Source organism: Salvelinus fontinalis, chromosome 9 (assembly GCF_029448725.1).
Source record: "Salvelinus fontinalis isolate EN_2023a chromosome 9, ASM2944872v1, whole genome shotgun sequence".
NCBI classification, from domain to species: Eukaryota; Metazoa; Chordata; class Actinopteri; order Salmoniformes; family Salmonidae; genus Salvelinus; species Salvelinus fontinalis.
The window spans coordinates 13,514,622-13,521,667 of record NC_074673.1 but is presented as its reverse complement, the minus strand read 5'-3'; positions in this window follow the sequence as shown (position 1 = coordinate 13,521,667).

Here is a 7,046-nt window from a genome sequence, read left to right as displayed (position 1 = left end):
TAGGGGTATTTGGTGAAAGAACAAGTCCATATTATGGCAAGAACAGCTCAAATAAGCAAAGAGAAACGACAGTCCATCATTACTTTAAGACATGAAGGTCAGTCAATCCAGAACATTTCAAGAACTTTGAAAGTTTCTTCAAGTGCAGTCGCAAAACCATCAAGCACTATGATGAAACTGGCTCTCATGAGGACCGCCATAGGAAAGAAAGACCCAGATTTACCTCTGCTGCAGAGGATATGTTCATTAGAGTTAACTGCACCTCAGATTGCAGCCCAAAAAAATGCTTCAGAGATCAACTAACAGACACTTCTCAACATCAACTGTTCAGAGGAGACTGCGTGAATCAGAACTTCATGGTCGAAATGCTGCAAAGAAACCAATACTAAAGGACACCAATAAGAAAAAGAAACACAAGCAATGGACAATTGACTGGTAGAAATCTGTCCTCTGATGAGTCCAAATTTGAGATTTTTGGTTCCAACCGCCGTCTTTGTGAGACGCAGAGTAGGTGAATGGATGATCTCTGTATGTGTGGTTCCCACCGTGAAGCATGGAGGAGGAGGTGTGATGTGCTTTGCTGGTGACACTGTCTGTGATTTATTTAGAATTCAAGGCACACTTAACCAGCTTGGCTACCACAGCATTCTGCAGCGATACGCCATCCCATCTGGTTTGCGCTTAGTGGGACTGTCATTTGTTTTTCAACAGGACAATGACCCAAAACACACATCCAGGCTGTGTAAGGGCTATTTGACCAAGGAGAGTGATGAGTGCTGCATCAGATGACCTGGCCTCCGCAATCACCTGACCTCATTCCAATTGAGATGGTTGGGGATGAGTTGGACTGCAGAGTGAAGGAAAAGCAGCCAATTTGTGTGAAATTTTTTAATAGAGCATTATCATGCACCTGTATCGAAACAGGGGCAGCATGAAAAAAATCCATGTCATCTATGCACTTAATTAAATAGCGAATGGGGGACGCTTTTCCCCATGGTTTATTTTCATGCCAGCCAGGTAGGCTATGCTCCGTTTGTAAATATAAGCAATGTGCTTAATATTAGGAAAGTTGAGAAATATAGTACTCCTAGCCTTTCGAAAGATTATTATACTCTTTCTAATAGAGGCCATCAATCTGTTTTCTTGCACAATTGCATAGCCTATTGAAATGTTGAGCAACATGAGCTCTCATGAAGTGTCTGATTAGATTTCCGAATACATTTGCTTTAATGTCAGAGTGATTAGAGCAGGCCTGGGTAAAGGCCGGCCCAGGTGCCGTATTCGGCTGCGACTTGATTCAATACGGCCTGCGGAATTATACTCAAATCACAAAGAATTTGCGATAGTCAAGTTTTGAAAAACGTATTTGATATTCAAATTAAAAGCCCAATGAATACTCATCCTTGTGTAATGACTTAACTCCCATTGCTTGTGGGACATTTATTTTGAAGGCACGTATAGAAAAACTGCACGAGGACAGACAGTGACTGACATACTGACACACGTCACAGTTATAAATAGTAGCTAGCTAGAAATTGCGCAGAAATTTGTTTTTCAAAGTAAAGTATAAAATTATGTTCAGCCTTGTCAAAGTCTTCAAGGGAAAATTACTCCTCCTGACCCGCCAAGTAGAAGCCAACAATCTCACCCATCTTCCGACACTACTAGTCTGTTCCTCATCAGATGACCAGCAGGAGAAGTATACATCGCTGCTGTGTGCTTTGAACGGTGAGCTTTCTCGTCATTTTGAGGATTCAAAGTGTTGGAAAATGACCTGCTGTTGGTTTCCTCTTTTTTCACCTTCAATGTGGATAACACTCCCACTGACCTGCAACTTGAGCTTATCGATCTTCAGTCTGATGCAGTGATTGGAGAACTATTCAAAACAATGTCACTGACGAGGTTCTATGCATCTCTCGATAGACAAAACTTTCCAAAGATTAGGAGTCATGCTCAGAAGATGTTTGTACTGTTTGGGTCAACTTATGTATGCGAACAGACTTTTTCAGTGATGAAATATAACAAGTCAAAACACAGATTATCTCAAAATGACTCTCACCTCTCAGCAATCCTGCGCATAGCGACATCAGAAACTATACCTGACTTTACTGCTCTAGTCAATGTCCATCAGAGACTTCACTCCTCACACTGATTGAGTAATTTAAAATGTAATGTTGAGATCTCTTTCGTGTTTTTGTGCATTCCCCTTAACAAGAGTTCTGTCCGTGGTGCTGAATGCACAGTGTACGTTTCCCCCGTGTAGTTCATTGCATGTTTAATAATGAAAATACCTAGACCTGGATTAGAGGGACAATAGAGTGCTGAGTACCAGGCAGTTAGCAAGTTTGGTAGGCTACTAATGACCATCAGCAGCATCAGAGCTTGGAGAAGCCTAATTAACATGACTAAACGGTCACGTGGAATTTGACTGCCTTCATGACTTGTGACAGCCGGTGTGGCGGTAATACAGTCACCGCAACAGCCCTACCTTTATGGACTTCAAGAAATTCAGACTTAACCCCATCCATCACGATGGCCTGAGTTCTGTCACTAAGATAATCATGAAACCAAGAACAAGCCTCAGAGCTCAGGCCTATTGAGGACAACTTATTCAATAAAACAACATGATCAACAATATCAAAAGCTTTTGACAGGTCCACAAACAAAGCAACACATTCATTTGAATGTCTAAAGAATTGACAAGATCATTAACAACTAAAGTGGTTGCTGTAATAGTGCTCTGTCCAGGACTAAACCCTGATTGCAGTGTTGTAGTACTCGAGTCCAGTCTCAGGTCCGGTCTCGAGACCACATATTGAGTGTCTTGGTCGTCTCGGTGTCAGATACAAGGACTGACCATCCATGATATCCAAATGATAGTTTTAACATGTCTTGTTTGTTTTTTTCAGGCTGATTGATTTACATTCAAAATATATTTTAATATATACACACATACAGTATGGGATATCATGGATGGTCATCTCCAGCCTCATCCCTCAGCTGTTTACCAAATCAGTGGCGGGTTGACCTTTGCCATTGTTGGAACTGCAGATTCCCCCATTGAAGAGGACAGTGATGTTTCTACACTTTTCTTCACAGCAAGTCATTCACACCACATCATGCATTGTTGAGTCAAGCATTATTTTCTCATCCACTCATGGCTTGAACTGAACTCGCTTCATATCCACTCAATTGCGCTAGTCTTCTATGGTCCACTGACATCTTGCTCCCAGGGAAATGCCCAGAGACATGTTTTGCATATAGAGGGGAGGAAAGGAGAACTCAAAATGTTGAGAACTGTTATGTAATAGTAATGAATACCCCTGCCATATATAATATGAGGAACATACCATAGACAAGGTGGATGGGGAAGAGGAACTAAAAAAAAAGGAGCGATATAAGAACAAGAGAGGATGTTGTTGAGCCACTGCTCAAGAAGAAGACAGCTAGTCCTACATATGCCTTCTATCCAACACAGGAGGTTGGTGGTATCTTAATTGGGGAGGACGGGCTTGTGGTAATGGCTGGAGTGGAATGATATCAAACACATGGTTTCTGTGTGTTTGAGGTCATTCCATTTGCTCTGTTCCAGACATTATTATGAGCCATCCTCCCATCAGCAGCCTCCACTGCTATCCAAGATAGAAAGGTCACATTATTAACATAAGCTAATGTTTGGCCCACGTATTGGATTTACAGAGAAGAAAAAGAAAATAGGCTAATGTACTGAAAGTGTTAGTACACTGTACATCTTATTTGTGTTCATGTAATAGGTCACTCGACAACTGGGTCATTAACATTGCTTTGGATAGGTTGCAATGCAACCAAGTTGGCCTACGCATTGAGACACTGCTGCCACCCATACGTTAACACATCCTCAGCTCGGCCATAGTCCCTTTAAAGCAGGGTAGTCAAACTCATTCCACGGAGGGCCTAGTGTCTCCAGGTTTTTACTTTTTCCATTCAATTAAGTCCTAGACAAGTTGAGGGGAGTTATTTACTAATTAGTGACCTTAATTCATCAAGAAAACCCACAGAAACCCAGCCCTCCATGGAATGACTGACACACACTTGCTTTAAAAGGATACTGTGAGATTCTGGCATCTCATTGATCGAGACAGGTGGTTGTCCAGCCCAAAGTGCTGCATGTCATGTGCATGACTTAAATCAAGCGTCACCTGTCTTGATTAATGAGAGAAGACAAAGATACTCTATGATGTTAGATTACTTCATGGAGCAATTTTTTTACATTTTATCTAGAGTATATTCTAAATTCAAACATTCCCCCTGCAACTAGTCAGAGCTTAGACGACACGGGGACGTCCAAATCGAGAACTAAGAAAGTATCTCCGTGTAAAGGTTTGTCGAAAATGTGCTGCTTTACGGCTATATAGCAGCCTGTCACAGCTAATGAGGACCATTTGATGACATTGACTAACAACTGGGCTGCGTTCAGTATGGGAAAAAACTTACTGCAATGTGCAATTAAACGGAAACGGTGCGGTTCTGAACGACCAGTGCCCTTTAAATAAGTCACGCATTGGGTAAGTTCATTTTACATAGCCGGTGCCCCGGGTAGGTGTAGATTTCACTTATTTTTCTCTTTTTTACGTCTTTTTCATTCCCTTCTCCCCCACCATTTATTACAATAATAATAATAATCTCATTCACTTCTTTTATCCATTTTACTTTTTCATTTGACCTCACTGTTGGAGCCCGGAGCATAAGATGTTCACTGTAGCCTGGAATGACAGATTATTAGTCACATGTACAGGGACGAATATATCTAAATGTTACCTGGCTCTCCACTCCTCAGCCAGCCAGCTGGCCTACTGAAAGAGCATTCTTCCATCTATTCCTCACCACACTCCCACAGAAGAGAAAGACAAGCAGCTGAGACAAGGAACCACAAACAAATGCCAAATTTGACATTAACTATTGAAATCATATGACTAAGATGGCTATCACTCAAACCAACAATGACTTATTCTGACCTTCTACCAAGTGGTTGTTGAGTGTTTACTGAAATCATAAATGGCATCCAAAAAAATACATTAGCCATGTCACCAGTTACATATGTGAGTAAACACTAAGCATTTCATAATCATATAACAAGCCAGCTACCCACATTCAGACATCTTTCAATTGTATGCCCTTATTTTATTACTTTAGGACAGCTACCTAGAAACACTTTATAAAAACACAGTTACTGTTCCAAATATGAGATATTACTTCTACTCTGTTTAGTCCTGTACTAGTGGCTTTACTAACTGGGTTTAGGAAAATTACAAAGCAACAATGAATTACCATACAATCTGGCTCCATGCATGTAGAAGCTAGTTAGCTAACTTAGTAAAGAAAGACCATTGCATTTGGAACATAGGTTTGCTAGTTAGCTAAACTATCTGACTAGCTAGCAAAGTTAGCACCATAATATGGGCACTTTGAAAGTGTGGTTAGTGTCCACACACTCAGTCAATACACATAAAACGGACAGGTTGAATTGCCTTACCTTGAAATTAGTTATTTGAAAGCCAGTTAAAAAACTATCAGTTGCATTTTTTAACTAAATTACTAGAACTAACTAGCCTAACAAACTAGAGAAGAAATGTACATATATAGCCAAATATATAACATTTTCTCCTTGTTCTATCTGTGATATAGCCATGTCTGTCTAGCGAGACTGTAGACGTGTCTGCTAGTCTGCTAGCATGCACAAACTAGCTAGTTTAGCTAGCAAGTTAGTAAGCAAGTAACGTTACATACAACTTTAAAGTCATTAAAATAGCACGTTCATGCAAGAATAATCTCACCTTTGGTCAGATTGTCGCTGTATCTCAATGGCACTCTTAAAATGTAAACCAAATAAGCATCACAAAGAGCCAGACTATCCAGAAGTAAGTCCAAGACCAGGCGATGGTGAACTTGAGTTGCTACACTAAACCTGTCCCATCTTCAACCATGATACTCTGGGCTCACTCTTTGTGTACTAGTACATGTAAAATGCTCAGTGTTTCTGGGACTATAATACCATGCCCTGTTTTTACTGTATGATCATGTGTATAGCTATTGTTCAATACTTTGAAAATATAAAAACTTGATTTATTTGATAACACAAAAACATATTTTATTAAATTGTATTAAAATTTGTCAACAAACCATAGTGTTTATGCACACCACTTACTGATTACCTGACAATCTTTCCCCTTTTTAATTAAAATTAAATCAGACTGCATTCAGAGTAAATACCGTTTTATAATGAAGTTAGGGCTCCTCCCCCTCATCAATATGGGGGAATACGTGCCAGTCAGCCAAGTTATCTTTCAGGTGTAGTGTATCTTGAATTCAGCTGCTTTGAGGATTCCCCGTTTTATGTTCAATACTGTACTCAAAACGGTAGTCATATACTACATTGTATGTTTGCCCTAGAGCCTCTATCTATAAATTAATCTGTTGTCATTTTTAGCATCACAAACTGATTTACTAAAGTTTTGTGATCTACTCTGTCATTTTATTTTTATTTTTTTTTATTTTACCGTTATTTTACCAGGTAAGTTGACTGAGAACACGTTCTCATTTACAGCAACGACCTGGGGAATAGTTACAGGGGAGAGGAGGGGGATGAATGAGCCAATTGTAAACTGGGGATGATTAGGTGACCATGATGGTTTGAGGGCCAGATTGGGAATTTAGCCAGGACACCGGGGTTAACACCCCTACTCTTACGATAAGTGCCATGGGATCTTTAATGACCTCAGAGAGTCAGGACACCCGTTTAACGTCCCATCCGAAAGACGGCACCCTACACAGGGCAGTGTCCCCAATCACTGCCCTGGGGCATTGGGATATTTTTTTAGACCAGAGGAAAGAGTGCCTCCTACTGGCCCTCCAACACCACTTCCAGCAGCATCTGGTCTCCCATCCAGGGACTGACCAGGACCAAGCCTGCTTAGCTTCAGAAGCAAGCCAGTAGTGGTATGCAGGGTGGTATGTGGTCAATGTGTGCACATTTATGTAACTTAGATATGAGGGATTTGAATTAAAGT